The sequence below is a fragment of the Ranitomeya imitator genome, chromosome 8 (assembly GCF_032444005.1).
Source record: "Ranitomeya imitator isolate aRanImi1 chromosome 8, aRanImi1.pri, whole genome shotgun sequence".
NCBI classification, from domain to species: domain Eukaryota; kingdom Metazoa; phylum Chordata; class Amphibia; order Anura; family Dendrobatidae; genus Ranitomeya; species Ranitomeya imitator.
Genome location: NC_091289.1, coordinates 101,044,423 through 101,063,526, shown reverse-complemented (window position 1 = coordinate 101,063,526; position 19,104 = coordinate 101,044,423). Strand labels below are relative to the sequence as shown.

At 43.5% G+C, this 19,104-nt stretch overlaps 1 long non-coding RNA gene across 1 annotated transcript in view; it reads right to left on the bottom strand.

Annotated features, from left to right (window-relative positions):
- LOC138647883 (uncharacterized) overlaps positions 1-889 on the bottom strand; it is a 31,275-nt gene extending 30,386 nt beyond the window's left edge. The window contains exon 1 of the long non-coding RNA XR_011315061.1: positions 857-889. This is a non-coding gene — a long non-coding RNA (uncharacterized lncRNA). The remainder of the gene's footprint in view (positions 1-856) is intronic.
- Between the last annotated feature and the right edge of the window lie 18,215 nt (positions 890-19,104).

The following is a 19,104-nucleotide window of genomic DNA, read 5'->3' as shown; positions in this document are numbered from 1 at the left end:
CAATCAGACATTCAACATAACATCACGCAGTATTTAGCGGCAAAATAGCCGCATAAACTATAAAATACTTACAATAATTAAAAATAATATACAAACCGCAAAAATGATGACAATCAGACATTCAACATAACGTCACGCAGTATATAACGACAAAATAGCCGCATAAACTATAAAATACTTACAATAATTACAATTAAAAATAATATTCAAACCGCAAAAATGGTGACAGTCAGACATTCAACATAACGTCACACAGTATATAGCGACAAATTAGCCGCATAAACTATAAAATACTTACAGTAATAATTAAAAATAATATACAATCCGCAATATTGGCGACAACCAGACATTCAACATAACGTCACACAGTATATAGCAACAAAATAGACACTTAAACTATAAAATACTTACACTAATAATTAAAAATAATATACAAGGCGTAATAATGCTGACAGTCAGACATTCAACACAACGTCACACAGTTTACAGCGACAAAGTAGCCGCATAAACTATAAAATACGTACAGTAATAATTAAAAATAATATACAATCTGCAATATTGGTGACAACCAGACATTCAACATAACGTCACACAGTATATAGCGACAAAATAGCCGCATAAACTATAAAATACTTACACTAATAATTAAAAATAATATACAAGCCACAATAATGCTGACAATCAGACATTCAACATAACGTCAAACAGTATATAGCGACAAAATAGCCGCATAAACTATAAAATACTTACAATAATTACAATTAAAAATAATATACAATCTGCAATAATGGTGCCAATCAGACATCCAGCATTAAATAAACATTATGCAGCCCATGATACGTTAACAGATACTCACATTGACGGTCTTCAATATCTTGTCAACTCTTCAGCCTGAGCATTCTGTTTAACTGACTGAAGAGCCCATACCGGTATATATGTACAGCTGACTATGTCACGTGAGCCGTTTTTTGTTGCGTCATGCAAAAAATTGTAACCTAGGTCAGGAAAAAGTCAAGCCATTACCGGTTTTACCACGTGTAACTATAATTTTTATTGACTGATGTGAATAGATAATGTTCTTAGTTACCCTCAGGATATATGCCTGTGACTAGATAATGTTCTTACCCTCAGGATATATTCCTACTGATTATATCGTACAGTCGCAAAACCACATTCCTATTTGTTTTTGCAGTCCACAGGTTTAAAACAAGTATCATTAGATAATCATGTATTCAGTATAAAATAAACATTATACAAACATAATAATAATAATAATAATAAAAAATTATGATCTAGGTAATTAACCCCTTTCTGACCTCGGACGGCATAGTACGTCCGAGGTCAGAAGCCCCACTTTGATGCAGGGCTCCGCGGTGAGCCCGCATCAAAGCCGGGACATGTCAGCTGTTTTGAACAGCTGACATGTGCCCGTAATAGGCGCGGGCAGAATCGCGATCTGCCCGCACCTATTAACTAGTTAAATGCCGCTGTCAAACGCAGACAGTGGCATTTAACTACCACTTCCGGCCGGGCGGCCGGAAATGACGTCATCGCCGACCCCCGTCACATGATCGGGGTCGGCGATGCGTCAGGATGGTAACCATAGAGGTCCTAGAGACCTCTATGGTTACTGATCACTGGTGGCTGTGAGCGCCACCCTGTGGTCGGCGCTCACAGCACACCTCCATTTCTGCTACATAGCAGCGATCAGCAGATCGCTGCTATGTAGCAGAGGCGATCGAGTTGTGCATGCTTCTAACCTCCCATGGAGGCTATTGAAGCATTGCAAAAGTTAAAAAAAAAGTTAAAAAAAATGTGAAAAAAATAAAAAAAAATAAAAGTTTAAATCACCCCCCTTTCGCCCCAATCAAAATAAATCAATAAAAAAAAATCAAATCTACACATATTTGGTATCGCCGCGCTCAGAATCGCCCGATCTATCAATTAAAAAAAAGCATTAACCTGATCGCTAAACGGCGTAGCGAGAAAAAAATTCAGAATTACGGTTTTTAGGTCGCTGCGACATTGCATTAAAATGCAATAACGGGCGATCAAAAGAACGTATCTGCACCAAAATGCTATCATTAAAAACGTAATCTCGGCACGCAAAAAATAAGCCCTCAACCGACCCCAGATCACGAAAAATGGAGACGCTACGAGTATCGGAAAATGGCGCAATTTTTTTTTTAGCAAAGTTTGGAATTTTTTTTCACCACTTAGATAAAAAATAACCTAGTCATGTTAGGTGTCTATGAACTAGTAGTGACCTGGAGAATCATAATAGCAGGTCAGTTTTAGCATTTAGTGAACCTAGCATTTAGTGAACCTAGCAAAAAAGCCAAACAAAAAACAAGTGTGGGATTGCACTTTTTTTGCAATTTCACCGCACTTGGAATTTTTTTCCTATTTTCTAGTACATGACATGCTAAAACCAATGATGTTGTTCAAAAGTACAACTCGTCCCGCAAAAAATAAGCCCTCACATGGCCAAATTGACGGAAAAATAGAAAAGTTATGGCTCTGGGAAGGAGGGGAGTGAAAAACGAACACGGAAAAACGAAAAATCCCAAGGTCATGAAGGGGTTAAACACACCATTAGCAATTTTGCAGTATACATTTTGTGACGCCTCTGCGGTAATCGGTTATAATGAAAAGTTGTTAGTTCATTAAGGGATTAATCTAAATCCAATACCTTTTTGTTTTCAAAATGCCTAACGTCGACACTCTGTTGCACAAGCATTATTATGCAGCAAAGAGACCCGGTTCCTACGGAGGTGTACAACGTCTGTATAATTCCGTTAAGAAATATGGCGTGCGTAGAAAGGATGTCGCAGTGGCTTAGCGAGCAAGAAGCGTATTGTCTACACAAAGCCATAAGAAAATGGTTTATTAGAAATCGGATCAAAGTTAGCGATGTGGACAATCTCTGGCAGGCTGATCTTGACTGCATGAATGACTACGCGAGCGATAACGACGGTTTAAAATATATTTTAACGGTCATAGACATGCTATCCAAATATGTCTGGTTCGTCGGACTGTGGACCAAGACCGGTAAGGAACTTGCAAAAGCTTTTGAGATGATTTTTAAAAGCGACCGCCATATCCCGCAAAAACTACAAACGGATCGCGGGAAAGAATTTATGAATAAACCCGTCGTTACGCTTTGTAAAGAGTATAACGTACACCAGTTCTTTACGAATAATGCGGTGAAAGCTGCGGTTGTGGAAAGATTTAATCGCACGTTGAAAGAGCATATGTGGAGCTATTTAACGGCTAATAACACATTTAGATATATAGACGTATTACCTGATATAGTGCACTCTTACAATAACGCTTATCATCGCACTATAAAATGTATTCTGGCCTCCGTCACGAAAGCTAACTCCATGACCATATGGCGCCACGCTTATCAAGACGTCTCCACTGTGAAAAGATTTAAAGCTCTATTAAAACCGGGGGATCACGTCCAGATTGTACGGTATAAGCATGTCTTTTCAAAGGGGTACGAGCATACCTATACGCGTGAAATTTTCATCGTCTCGTCCGTAAATACACGCTTCAGAAAACCTCTCTACGCATTAAGCGATTTGAGCGGCGAAAGCATAGAAGGATCTTTTTATGAAGACGAACTACAAAAGGTACCGCAAGACGCTAATAGGATTTACAAAGTTGAAAAAGTGTTGAAAAAACGCAGGCGTCGCGGTACAACTCTTTATTTTGTGAAGTGGCTAGGCTATCCCGATAAATTCAACAGATGGATAGAAGAAAATCAATTAACGGCCGTATAAAGCATGGAAGGCGATTTGTTTTTCGTCACATTACCCAGCAATTTCTCAATCAAGATCTACCCCGAAAATACCATTTCAAGTTACAACACTAAGTTAGCTAAGGCCGTTCATCTTTCAGGCGCTTATGAAGTGGCGTTAACGGAAATACAGTACCCCCATACGTGGAACACGCTTGAAGCTTTTGAAGGAAACTTCTACGCGACTAAACACAATGATCCGTTAGAACATTATCATGTAAAATCAGGATTTTACTCGAGCATTCTTAAGCTGGTTGGCGCGGTCAATGCCCGAATAGAAGCGCTGAATTTATCCACGCCTGCCTACAGAATACGGTATGATGAGCTACGTCGAGAGGTGATCCTACCCGACCCAGCCCCTATACAGTTTGCTCTGGGTACTAAGCTAAAATTTATTTTCGGCCTACGGACCGTCGATGACTCCCCCCGTTGCTTTAATGCCGTGGAATCGCCGCTTTTACCCCGATTCAAAGGCTGGTTTTTGTTTGCTTTTTGTATACACTAATATAATTCAACATCAGCTAGTGGGGGACAGCTACGTTCAACTGTTACGAACCGTAGAAGTTAGGCTAGGTTCCCATTGCGTTAATGGGACCGCACTAACGGACAGCGTTGCACGGTGAAATTAACGCCGTGTAACGCGTTCGTTAGCGCGCCCATTGGCAGCAATGGGAACGCGCATCGCTAGCGCGTGCCATTTTCGGCACGCGCTAGCGATGTGCCGGTGTTTTGTGACGTGCCTCGGACGCTGCTTGCAGCGTCCGAGGCGCACCCGAGATCCGTTCCCCACTCTTGCAGATCGGGGATCTGCGCTAGCGGGGACGTTAAACGCGACCCCGAAAAAGACATTGTGTTAGCGCAATCCGCTAGCGCTTAGCGCTAAACGAATTGCCCTAACGCAATCTGAACCTAGCCTTAGCGGCAATGATAATGATATTGTCATGGTGCGCTACTCGCGTCCCGATTACATACCGCTGTGCAGACAACACTTTGACTCCATAAATGTTACAGTCATGTCGGACCAGGGTACGCCGGTTAAATTCAGATACGGAAAATGTATAGTGCGATTACATTTTAGGCCTCGCAAGACGACATCACGTTAAAATGATGTCTCAAAGAGTTTACGGCGATCCCTCCTTGTACGCACGGTACTATGTAGCTCAAGCGGGTCACGGCTTAGAGGGGTTCCGCGGTGATGAATACATGTACGGCGCCGGCCTCGGCGGGCTGTTTAGAAGCCTTTTTAGAAGAGCCGTCCCGCTTTTCAGAAAAGGCCTAGAACTAGTCAAACCGCATGTAAAAATGGCCGTAAGAAACATAGCTAAAGACGCATTCACTAGTATGTCTACGGCCGTAGTGGATAGACTGAATCACGACGCTAAAAACAATCAAGAGGGCGACGGTCTAATTTACGTAGCCACAAAATTGCGTAAAAGAAAAAGAGAAAGAAACACTTTACCGCTAGCGAAAAGACGCCACTCATCGCAAATCCTACCGCGCCTCATGAATAACACCGCTCGACGTAAATCGCGCTTCTAATATCCGATCATGGCATTTATTCACAACGCGTCAATAGAGTGCGCTAAAAGCGAACTGGATATCTTTACCGTGCCACCCACGCAGACAAGCGTCGAAAAATCGTTTTTTGTCGAGATGCAACCGATAGCCACTCTAGCCGATAACGCCCCCCTAGAATTTTTCATATCGGGAAGCGGGGAATATTATTACGATTTGAATAATACACTCGGATTAAGCGTAGACCGTGACGATTTTATGAGCGGCTCCACCTTCTTCACATTCTATTTGTCGCCGGATCAGGAGCCGAGCGCTCACTTTTCGCTCATTAAAACAGGCAACCTACGGGCCGAAATTCATTTTGCGGATGCCACACCCCACACGGTGAATATGATCGTTTATGCGGTCAACACTGCCGTACTGGAGATTAAACATCGTCGAGAAGTCTTATACGACTTTAATTAAACTTTTGTGTCTCCGCCGTGACCTTCGTCTATAATGAATACCGCGCAACTGACGTGCCTTTTGCAATGAAATTCCATTATTTCCCTGCGACCTCTTATCGCGCCGCATTATCCGGCGAAGACCTAGCGCCTATATCGTCAACACAGATTCTTCGAAAGAACCCGGTACGCATTTGCTACTTATTATTTTATGCAGGAACAAATCCTTATTTTTTGACAGTTACGGGTTACAACCTGACGCCGCCGTATTTCCAAAGACGATTATACAATTTTTAAGAAGAAACACATCGTCGTATTGTTATCAGAACTGCCAGCTGCAAGACTCTATGTCAAGTTTTTGCGGTCAGTTTTGTATTTACGTGTTGTATCACGCCGCTGCAGGAATGACGTTGAAGAGAGTACTGAAAAAGTTTACAAATGATTTAAAACGTAAAGATCATCTAGTTGCCTCTTTTGTACAAAATCTTTCTAACTCTATCACGATTTTACATACGCCATTATGCGGCTATAATCAGGCTTGCAAACCGCCCTGCGCAACATGATCTTGCTCTGTTTCTGTTATATTACTAAAGTGTTTTTATACCGTTATTTCATTTTTTGTAATGTGTACTATACATTGCTTAGATCTAATTATTTCTTGTTCAATAATTCATAGGGGAGGGGTTAAGACCGGAAGTGGTAGTGTTAGGTGTCAAAAAGGGGCGGGGCACCTGTCAAAAACTGGAAGTGGGCGTTATGACGAGAGCTGGGTGCTCCTTACTACTGCTGTACAGTGCTATTTAGCCACATGGCAAGACTCTGGAGGGACGGAGGGCTATTTGCCTCCTGGAGCGCAGATTTTCTTAGAATAGTTTGCGGACTCTATATACATAGGTGCTAAGTGGTAGAAAAGCAAAATCCCTTCTCAAGTGACCCCATTTTGTAAATTATACGTCTTTGGGAATTAATCTACAGGTGTGACAATTTTGACTCCAGGTGTGTTTTCCAGAAATAAGCCGCAGTGGATGTTGCTGAATGACAATTGCTAATCTGCTTTTGTAATGCCCGTACATTGTAATGTCTAGTTTGTTGTAGTCACCAGTACGTTATGCCCAACTCTTTCTTCTGGAAACATTCATTCGTAAATTAGGTGGGCTCTCATTGCTACAGAAATGCCAAACATGTGGACGCTAAATGTGGTTTAGGCACACTGGGGCTTAGAATGGAGATAGGGAATTTGATTTGGGAGTGCAGAATTCACTGGATTTCTTTTGTGGGGTGAGGTGCCATAGCGCTTTTCCAGAGCCTTTGTACTACCAGTAACGTGGAAGCCCCCTAAATTTCCATTAACAGATGATGGACCTGAGTGGAGACTTGCTTTTTTGTGGATTGAGTTGAAGGTTTTATAGGGAACATTTTACATAACATTTAGGATCACATTTATTTGGCACTCTACGCTGAGCACTTACTTTGGGGTTTCCATCTAATTCTCCAAGTGACATGACAGATGAAAACCCCTAGGGATCCATTAATTATAATGAGGCAGCAGAGTTACTCTGGACTCTGTCTGGCCTCTCTTCAGCGTTGTCCTTCTTTTCAGAAGTGCAAAAAACTGTGGTTGACGGCACTTTTATGCACGCCTTAAAAGAAGGACACCTCCTGATCACAGGTCCTAAGGCGTCGACAATGAATCCATCTGCCTCAATGTAGGGAATCTTCCACAAAGGGTTGCGTTTGAATCACGTATTTCAGAGAATTACATGGAAAGCCCGGTGTAAGTGCTCAGCATAGAGTACAGGATAAATGTTAGCCAAGCCTTACTGCGATCTTTGGGAAGCAGAATGAACAAATCAATGGCAGGTGACGAATTGGTTTTACTTATTTTTTATGCTATTTTATATTGTCCCACTATGGGACATCATCCTTCCACTGATAGATTGCTAATCTGATACTCTGTATTGCTTATGCAGTGCAGGGCATTAGAGCAACATCTTACAGGCAGGCAGGAGGTGTGTCAGCTCCTGCTCTTAGCAGGCACTCACTGGCCACCTTCGCTGAGGGGCGCTGAAGGATCAGTGGCCATCTTGCGGCCCGGGGTCACCATGAAGACAACCCACACAACATTATCAAAATACAGATTCAAAAAGCATAAATAAATACTCTCAGCCAGAAGCATAGCTATGTCTACTTCTCCATAAATAATATTGAAAAAAATCAAAAAACAGTGGACAAATATACTATACCACCAAAAGATGAGTACAGAGTACTCACAGACCACTATGACACTGACAATATAAAACCAATAAAGTTTATTGAAAATTAATCTAAAACACATATCATACCATGTGAGGATCTCAAAAAGACTCAGTCAGAATTCCATATATAACAGTGGTAACTTATCAGCACCTATCACATAGCATTGTAAGTTTATATATATAAATAAATACTTATCCCATATGAAGCTCACAGAACATCCTTTAAGGTCACCATTTGATATATTGTTACCCGGATGATGAGAACTTAACATTAGGGAAATCTTTGTGAAAATATTAGAAATAAATCAATGCTTACCCATTCTAAGTTAGAGTAAGGAGCGCCCCTTGGCATATAATATTGAGTATATAATAAAGCTATTACAACACCATGTGTATTTATTTCATAAATTTTTTTTTCCCCCAATGTGTGTGTGTTTTTAACCCTTTATTAATATAAAGGGTGTCTTATTGACACCTCTACATTATTAACCAGGCTTAATGTCACCTTAGATTAGCAAGGTGACATTAACCCTTTATTACCCCATATCCCACTGCTTCCCAGGAGTGGGAAGAGAGAGGCTAAGTGCCAGAATAGGGGCATCTTACAGATGTGCCTTTTTTGGGGTGGCTGTTGGCAGATATTTTTAGCCATGGGGGGCCAATAACCGTGGTCCCTCTCTAGACTATTAATATCTGCCCTCAGTCACTGGCTTTCCCACTCTGGCAGAGAAAATTGCGCGGGAGCCCACGCCAATTTTTTCCGTGATTTAACCCTTTATTTTAACACCTAGAGCTCCAAAATTTTGCACATACACACTACTAACATTATTAGTGAGGAATATGTAAAAATATAAGGGATATGAAATAGTTTACTGTATGTAAACCATGTCTCATATCCTGTCGGGTTTGATAAGGAGATAGCAAAAGCTGGCAATTGAATTACCGGATTTTCTGCTATCTGGCTCTGTATTAAATATAAATATATATATATATATAAATATATATACATATATATATATATATATAAGTTTCAAAAAGCAGGCAGCACTCCATATTAGCTGAAAAAAATCTGTGCAGGATTTATTGAACCCACATGTCTGGGCAACGTTTCGGCTCCAAATGAGCCTTTTTCAAGCATTTGGAGCCGAAACGTTGCCTAGACATGTGGGTTCAATAAATCCTGCACAGATTTTTTTCAGCTAATATGGAGTGCTGCCTGCTTTTTTGAAACTTGTATACTTTGGACAATCCATGGACAGATTGCCTGGGGGCCTTGCACCCGAAGATAAGTAAATGAACTGTGTGCTGTTCCTATTTTTTTACTAATACATATTATTTTTTTTATTATTATACATTTTTATAGCGCCATTTATTCCATGGCGCTTTACATGTGAATACGGGGCAAATATAGACAAATACATTAAACATGAGCAGATAACAAGGCACACGAGTACATAAGGAGGGAGGACCCTGCCCGCGAGGGCTCACAGTCTGCAGGGGGTGGGTGAGGATACACTAGGAGAGGGGACAGCTGGCTGTGCGGCTGTTCAGTAGGTTGAGGATCACTGCAGGCTGTAGGCTTGTCGGAAGAGATGAGTCTTCAGGTTCTTTTATATATATGTATGTGTCTCACTGACATATATATACAGTACAGACCAAAAGTTTGGACACACCTTCTCATTTAAAGATTTTTCTGTATTTTCATGACTATGAAAATTGTACATTCACACTGAAGGCATCAAAACTATGAATTAACACATGTGGAATTATATACTTAACAAAAAAGTGTGAACCAACTGAAATTATGTCTTATATTCTAGGTTCTTCAAAGTAGCCACCTTTTGCTTTGATGACTGCTTTGCACACTCTTGGCATTCTCTTGATGAGCTTCAAGAGGTAGTCACACAGAGGTACACAGCGCAGGCGCCAGATTTCAAGCTAAAACAGCGCGGAGGGGGCGGTGCCCGGAGCCCCTGAATATTTGAGTGACGGCAGTGTGGCGTTTCAAGCAGGGGGGTGAGGACCTGCCTCCCTGGATAAAGACAGGTATTTTGGAAAAGTAATAAAATGCTTTATTTTGGGAATACATGCACCAAAAACTAAAAGAGTCACCTTGTTAGAGTGCAGCATTACTGCTGCACAAGGTGGCTCTTTTAGTTTATAACGGCTGGAGGGGGTGACTGTGGCCCTTTAAAGTCTTCCTTCAACCTTAATAACTATGTTACTATGTTAGGTTGTGGCTGAATAACTGTCTGCGCTCGCTGTTAACAGTTGAATATAACTCTTAACATTGTCCTCTGCTAGCGTTGATCGCAGCGCAAGCACGGGGCAGTGATGTGAGCTGTCTTCACTTCAGCACCCGGCGCCGGAGAACAGCGCAAACAGTACCGTTGATTCCCAGACACCATTTTTTGACCTGTGCTGCTACTGGAAACACTGACATATGATAGAGCCCTTAGTGCACTCGATCATTTACCGAACGTTTGGCAACTTTGGCCAATTTATAGGGAAAAAGTTTGGGAATCCGTACACAAATTGAATGTGCAACGTTTGTGCTGATTTTTATATTGGCTCACTAGAAACAGAGGAGGAAGCTGTACAAAATGGGCATTTGCATGGAAGAATTGGGAGTTATATTTTTTTGCAGGCAGGTGAACAAAAAAAGGAAAATATAGTATGAGCATTTCCTCTCTTTGACTTCCCACTATACATTTGCCAAAGAGAAGTCAGACAACGTTGCTATTAGCTGCTGTCTTCCAACAGAAACGAGCACAGAGACACAAGATGCATCATCGCACAGTGCTGAATGACAAGGGTTAGTGTGTGTCAATTTTTACCATCACTTTCATTAGTTTCTCTCAGATGAAAAAAAAACCAATGGCGGTTTCTCCAGCTTCTCCTTTTCTGACAGTCTGAGAAGACAGACAGCACAAATATGACTTATGTGTGCTGTCAGATTTTTTGCATTCATGAGATTGATCCAAGATTTAGATTAAGATCGAACTAATTTCCGTAATTTTCTGCAGACCGTTCAGTCGGGAAAATACACTGCTCAAAAAAGTGAAGAGAACACTAAAATCCTACATCCTAGATATCACTGAATGAAATGTTCCAGTTGTAAATCTTTATTCATTACATAGTGGAATGTGTTGAGAACAATAAAACCTAAAAATGATCAATGTAAATCACAACTAATATCCCACAGAGGTCTGGAGTTGGAATGATGCTCAAAATCAAAGTGGAAAATGAAGTTACAGGCTGATCCAACTTCAGTGGAAATGCCTCAATACAAGGAAATGATGCTCAGTAGTGTGTGGCCTCCAACTGCCTGTATGACCACCCTACAATGCCTGGGCATGCTCCTGATGAGGAGGTGGATTGTCTCCTGAGGGATCTCCTCCCAGACCTGGGCTAAAGCATCCGCCAACTCCTGGTCAGTCTGTGGTACAACGTGACGTTGGTGGATGGTGCGAAACATGATGTCCCAGATGTGTTCAATCGGATTCAGGTCTGGAGAATGGGAGGGCCAGTCCATAGCTTCAATGCCTTCATCATGCACAAACTGCTGACACACTCCAGCAACATAAGGTCTGGCATTGTCCTGCATTAGGAGGAACCCAGGGCCAACAGCACCAGCATATGGTCTCACAAGGGGTCTAGGGATCTCATCTCGGTACCTAATGGCAGTCAGGCTACCTCTGGCGAGCACATGGAGGGCTGTGCGGCCCTCCAAAGAAATGCCACCCCGCACCATTACTGACCCACTGCCAAACCGTTAATGCTGAAGGATGTTGCAGGCACCAGATCACTCTCCACAGCGTCTCCAGACTCTGTCACGTCTGTCACATGTGCTCAGTGTGAACCTGCTTTCATCTGTGAAGAGCACAGGGTGCCAGTGGCGAATTTGCCAATCCTGGTGTTGTGAATTTGCTTTTTGGCTCCCTCTAGTGGTTACTAGTTTTTTGACTCTGGTTTTTCTGTCTTTCCTTTTATCCGCACCTGGGTCGTTAGTTAGGGGCGTTGCTTTATAAGCTCCCTGGACACTCAGTTCTATGCCTGGCAACGTAGTTATCAGAGCTAATCTGCTGTGCTCTTGTCTACTGATCCTGGTCCGGTTATTCAGCTAAGTCATTTACTTTGCTTTTTGCTATTTGTTTTTGGTTTTGTATTTTTGTCCAGCTTGTTCCTAATCTGTATCCTGACTTTTGCTGGAAGCTCTAGGGCGCTGGTGTTCTCCCCCCGGACCGTTAGACGGTTCGGGGGTTCTTGAATTTCCAGTGTGGATTTTTGATAGGGTTTTTTGTTGACCATATAAGTTACCTTTCTATATTCTGCTATTAGTTAGCGGGCCTCTCTGTGCTAAACCTGGTTCATTTCTGTGTTTGTCATTTCCTCTTACCTCACCGTTATTATTTGTGGGGGGCTTCTATCCTGCTTTGGGGTCCCTTTCTCTGGAGGCAAGAGAGGTCTTTGTTTTCCTCTACTAGGGGTATTTAGATTCTCCGGCTGGCGCGAGTCATCTAGGATCAACGTAGGTATGACCCCCGGCTACTTCTAGTGTTGGCGTTAGGAGTAGATATATGGTCAACCCAGTTACCACTGCCCTATGAGCTGGATTTTTGTATCTTGCAGACTTCCACGTTCCTCTGAGACCCTCGCCATTGGGGTCATAACAGTTTGCCAGGCCTATATTAAATGTTTAATGCATTGCAAAAGAGGGATTATAAGAAAGAAGATTCTGAGTTTTTTTTTTTTTTTTCTCCTCTCTCATTTTTTTTTTTTTTTTTTCTTCATCCCCTTTACCTCAGAGTGGCTTATGCTTGCTGCAGACATGAATGTCCAGACCTTGATTACAAGTGTGGACCAGCTGGCTACTCGTGTGCAGGGCATACAAGATTATGTTATCAGAAGTCCTGGGTCAGAACCTAAGATACCGATTCCTGAACTGTTTTCCGGAGACAGGTTTAAGTTTAGGAATTTCAAGAATAATTGTAAATTGTTTTTGTCCCTGAGACCCTGTTCATCTGGAGACTCCGCTCAGCAAGTAAAAATTGTTATTTCGTTCTTACGGGGTGACCCTCAAGATTGGGCTTTTTCGCTGGCGCCAGGAGATCCGGCATTGGCTGATATTGATGCGTTTTTTCTGGCGCTCGGTTTACTTTATGAGGAACCCAATCTTGAGATTCAGGCAGAAAAGGCCCTGCTGGCTATGTCTCAGGGGCAGGACGAGGCTGAAGTGTATTGCCAAAAATTTCGGAAATGGTCCGTGCTGACACATTGGAACGACTGTGCACTGGCCGCTAATTTTAGAAATGGTCTTTCTGATGCCATTAAAGATGTTATGGTGGGTTTTCCCATTCCCACAGGTCTGAATGATGCTATGGCACTGGCTATTCAAATTGACCGGCGATTGCGGGAGCGCAAGACCGCAAATTCCCTCATGGTGTTGTCTGAACAGACACCTAATTCGGTGCAATGTGATAGAAAAACCGCAAATTCCCTCATGGTGTTGTCTGAACAGACACCTGATTTAATGCAATGTGATAGAATCCTGACCAGAAATGAGCGGAAAATTCATAGACGCCGGAATGGCTTGTGCTACTACTGTGGTGATTCTACACATGTTATCTCAGCATGCTCTAAACGTATAGCTAAGGTTGTTGGTCCGGTCACCGCTGGAAATTTGCAACCTAAATTTATTCTGTCTGTAACTTTGATTTGCTCACTGTCGTCTTATCCTGTCATGGCGTTTGTAGATTCAGGTGCTGCCCTGAGTCTTATGGATCTGTCATTTGCTAAGCGCTGTGGTTTTACTCTTGAACCATTAGAAAATCCTATTCCTCTTAGGGGTATTGATGCTACGCCATTGGCAGCAAATAAACCGCAGTATTGGACACAGGTTACCATGTGCATGACTCCTGAACACCGCGAGGTGATACGTTTTCTTGTTTTACATAAAATGCATGATTTGGTTGTTTTAGGGCTGCCATGGTTACAGACCCATAATCCCGTCCTGGACTGGAAGGCTATGTCAGTTTCTAGTTGGGGCTGTCGTGGTATTCATGGGGATATCCTGCCTGTGTCTATTGCTTCTTCTACGCCTTCGGAAGTTCCGGAGTATTTGTCTGATTATCAGGATGTCTTTAGCGAGTCCAGGTCCAGTGCATTGCCTCCTCATAGGGACTGTGACTGTGCTATAGATTTGATTCCAGGCAGTAAATTTCCTAAGGGAAGACTCTTTAACCTGTCGGTACCTGAACATACCGCTATGCGTTCGTATATCAAGGAGTCTTTGGAGAAAGGACATATTCGTCCGTCTTCTTCCCCTCTTGGTGCAGGATTCTTTTTTGTGGCTAAAAAGGACGGATCTTTGAGGCCTTGTATTGATTATCGGCTTTTAAATAAGATCACTGTCAAATTTCAGTATCCTCTGCCGCTGTTGTCTGACTTGTTTGCCCGAATTAAAGGTGCCAAGTGGTTCACCAAGATAGACCTTCGTGGTGCGTACAACCTTGTGCGCATTAAGCAAGGTGATGAATGGAAAACCGCATTCAATACGCCCGAAGGTCATTTTGAGTACTTGGTGATGCCTTTTGGGCTCTCCAATGCGCCTTCAGTTTTTCAGTCCTTTATGCATGACATTTTCCGGAAGTATCTGGATAAATTTTTGATCGTTTATCTGGATGATATTTTGGTTTTTTCTGATGATTGGGACTCGCATGTGGAGCAGGTCAGGTTGGTCTTTAAAATTTTGCGTGAAAATTCTTTGTTTGTCAAAGGCTCAAAGTGTCTCTTTGGTGTACAGAAGGTTCCCTTTTTGGGGTTTATTTTTTCCCCTTCTGCTGTGGAGATGGACCCGGTCAAGGTCCGAGCTATTCTTGATTGGACTCAGCCCTCGTCAGTTAAGAGTCTTCAGAAGTTCTTGGGTTTCGCTAACTTCTACCGTCGTTTTATCGCTAATTTTTCTAGCGTTGTGAAACCTTTGACGGATATGACCAAGAAGGGCTCCGATGTAGCTAACTGGGCTCCTGCTGCCGTGGAGGCTTTCCAGGAGTTGAAACGCCGGTTTACTTCGGCGCCTGTTTTGTGCCAGCCCGATGTCTCACTTCCCTTTCAGGTTGAGGTGGATGCTTCGGAGATTGGAGCAGGGGCCGTTTTGTCGCAGAGAGGCCCTGGTTGCTCTGTTATGAAACCTTGTGCCTTTTTCTCTAGGAAGTTTTCGCCTGCCGAGCGAAATTATGATGTGGGCAATCGGGAGTTGTTGGCCATGAAGTGGGCATTTGAGGAGTGGCGTCATTGGCTCGAGGGTGCTAAGCATCGTGTGGTGGTCTTGACTGATCACAAAAATCTGATGTATCTCGAGTCTGCTAAACGCCTTAATCCGAGACAGGCCCGCTGGTCATTGTTTTTCTCCCGCTTTGATTTTGTTGTCTCGTATTTACCAGGTTCAAAGAATGTGAAGGCCGATGCTCTTTCTAGGAGCTTTGTGCCTGATGCTCCTGGAGTCGCTGATCCTGTTGGTATTCTTAAGGATGGAGTTATCTTATCAGCTATTTCTCCGGATCTGCGACGTGTGTTGCAGAGATTTCAAGCTGATAGGCCTGAGTCTTGTCCACCTGACAGACTGTTTGTTCCGGATAAGTGGACCAGCAGAGTCATTTCCGAGGTTCATTCCTCGGTGTTGGCAGGTCACCCGGGAATTTTTGGCACCAGAGATCTGGTGGCCAGGTCCTTTTGGTGGCCTTCTTTGTCAAGGGATGTGCGGTCATTTGTGCAGTCCTGTGGGACTTGTGCTAGAGCTAAGCCTTGCTGTTCTCGTGCCAGCGGGTTGCTCTTGCCCTTGCCTGTCCCGAAGAGACCTTGGACACATATCTCCATGGATTTCATTTCTGATCTTCCGCTATCTCAGGGCATGTCTGTTATCTGGGTGATATGTGATCGCTTCTCCAAGATGGTCCATTTGGTTCCTTTGCCTAAGCTGCCTTCCTCTTCCGATCTGGTTCCTGTGTTTTTCCAGAACGTGGTTCGTTTGCACGGCATCCCTGAGAATATTGTGTCAGATAGAGGATCCCAGTTCGTTTCCAGGTTCTGGCGATCCTTTTGTAGTAGGATGGGCATTGATTTGTCGTTTTCCTCTGCTTTCCATCCTCAGACTAATGGACAGACGGAGCGAACCAATCAGACTTTGGAGGCTTATTTGAGGTGTTTTGTCTCTGCTGATCAGGACGATTGGGTGACATTCTTGCCGTTGGCTGAGTTTGCCCTTAATAATCGGGCTAGTTCCGCCACCTTGGTTTCGCCTTTTTTCTGCAACACTGGTTTCCATCCTCGCTTTTCTTCAGGTCATGTGGAGTCTTCTGACTGTCCTGGGGTGGATTCTGTGGTGGATAGGTTGCAGCGGATCTGGAATCATGTGGTGGACAACTTGAAGTTGTCACAGGAGAGGGCTCAGCGCTTTGCCAACCGCCGCCGCGGTGTGGGTCCCCGACTACGCGTTGGGGATTTGGTATGGCTTTCTTCCCGCTTTGTTCCTATGAAGGTCTCCTCTCCCAAATTTAAACCTCGTTTTATTGGTCCTTACAAGATATTGGAAATCCTTAATCCTGTATCTTTTCGTCTGGATCTTCCTGTGTCGTTTGCTATTCACAATGTATTTCATAGGTCCTTGTTGCGGCGGTACGTTGTGCCTGTAGTTCCTTCTGCTGAGCCTCCTGCTCCGGTGTTGGTTGAGGGCGAGTTGGAGTACGTGGTGGAGAAGATCTTGGATTCTCGCCTCTCCAGGCGAAGACTTCAGTACCTGGTCAAGTGGAAGGGCTATGGTCAGGAGGATAATTCCTGGGTGGTCGCCTCTGATGTTCATGCGGCCGATTTAGTTCGTGCCTTTCATGCCGCTCATCCTGATCGCCCTGGTGGTCGTGGTGAGGGTTCGGTGACCCCTCACTAAGGGGGGGGTACTGTTGTGAATTTGCTTTTTGGCTCCCTCTAGTGGTTACTAGTTTTTTGACTCTGGTTTTTCTGTCTTTCCTTTTATCCGCACCTGGGTCGTTAGTTAGGGGCGTTGCTTTATAAGCTCCCTGGACACTCAGTTCTATGCCTGGCAACGTAGTTATCAGAGCTAATCTGCTGTGCTCTTGTCTACTGATCCTGGTCCGGTTATTCAGCTAAGTCATTTACTTTGCTTTTTGCTATTTGTTTTTGGTTTTGTATTTTTGTCCAGCTTGTTCCTAATCTGTATCCTGACTTTTGCTGGAAGCTCTAGGGCGCTGGTGTTCTCCCCCCGGACCGTTAGACGGTTCGGGGGTTCTTGAATTTCCAGTGTGGATTTTTGATAGGGTTTTTTGTTGACCATATAAGTTACCTTTCTATATTCTGCTATTAGTTAGCGGGCCTCTCTGTGCTAAACCTGGTTCATTTCTGTGTTTGTCATTTCCTCTTACCTCACCGTTATTATTTGTGGGGGGCTTCTATCCTGCTTTGGGGTCCCTTTCTCTGGAGGCAAGAGAGGTCTTTGTTTTCCTCTACTAGGGGTATTTAGATTCTCCGGCTGGCGCGAGTCATCTAGGATCAACGTAGGTATGACCCCCGGCTACTTCTAGTGTTGGCGTTAGGAGTAGATATATGGTCAACCCAGTTACCACTGCCCTATGAGCTGGATTTTTGTATCTTGCAGACTTCCACGTTCCTCTGAGACCCTCGCCATTGGGGTCATAACATCCTGGTGTTTTGTAGCAAATGCCAAGCATCCAGCATGGTGTTGAGCTGTGAGCACAACCCCCATCTGTGAAAGTCATGCACTCAGACCATCCTCATGGAGTTGGTTTCTAAACATTTGTGCAGACACACGCACATTTGTGGCCTGCTGGAGGTCATTTTGCAGGGCTCTGGCAGTGCTCCTCCTGATCCTCCTTGCACAAAGGCTGAGGTAGCGGTTCTGCTGCTGGGTTGTTGCCCTCCTATGGCCCCCTCCATGTCTCCTGGTGTACTGGCCTGTCTCCTGGTAGTGCCTCCAACCTCTGGACACTATGCTGACAGACACAGCAAACCTTCTTGCCACAGCTCGCATTGATGTGCCATCCTGGATGAGCTGCACTACCTGAGCCACTTGTGTGGGTTGTAGAGTCCATCGCATGCAACCACGAGTGTGAAAGCACAACCAACATTCAAACGCGACCAAAACATCAGCCAGAAAGCATTGGTACTGAGATGTGGTCTGTGGTCCCCACCTGCAGAATCACTCCTTTATTGAGTGTCTTGATAATTGCCAATAGTTTCCATCTGTTGTCTCTTCCATTTGCACAACAGCATGTGAAATTGATTGTCAAACAGTGTTGCTTCCTAAGTGGACAGCTTGATTTCACAAAAGTTTGATTTACTTGGAGTTATATTCTGTTGTTGTTAAAGTGTTCTCTGACACATTGCGCAGCATTTTCTGCAGCATGTAATTTTTGGGTTTGTTTGAGGCCATTCCACCGTTTTTTTTATTCTTGTGTCATTGCTCATATTGAATGTTATTACATGCTGCAGAAAAAACTGCGCTGACACATTGCGCAGCATTTTCTGCAGCATGTAATTTTTTGGTTTGTTTGAGGCCATTCCACTGGGTTTTTTTTTGGTTGATGGTCTGTGCAATTTTTTTTTGTTTACATTTTTTTTTTTTTCCTGCAGCTTCCTAGCTACGGGTGAGTCTTTGACTTCACTCCATTTCCAATTCAGGCTGGGGATTTCCACTATTGGCGGAATTGTGAAGGACACATGTCGTGCGATTTGGGACACTTTACAGCCGGAGTATATCCCACAACCAACAATGGAAATCTGGTTGAGAAGTTCCGAACAATTTGAGAGAATTTGCAATTTCCCAAATTGTGTTGGTGCCGTGGACGGCAAACACATAAGGATTGCTAAACCGGCAGGAACAGGATCAGAGTACTATAACTATAAAAAATACTTCTCCATTGTACTCATGGCTATTGCTGACGCCAACTGCCGATTCCTTGCTGTGGACATAGGAGCGTATGGCCGGTCCAACGACTCACAAGTGTTTAAAAACTCTCCGATGGGTCGCTGCCTGTATGGAGATACATACAAT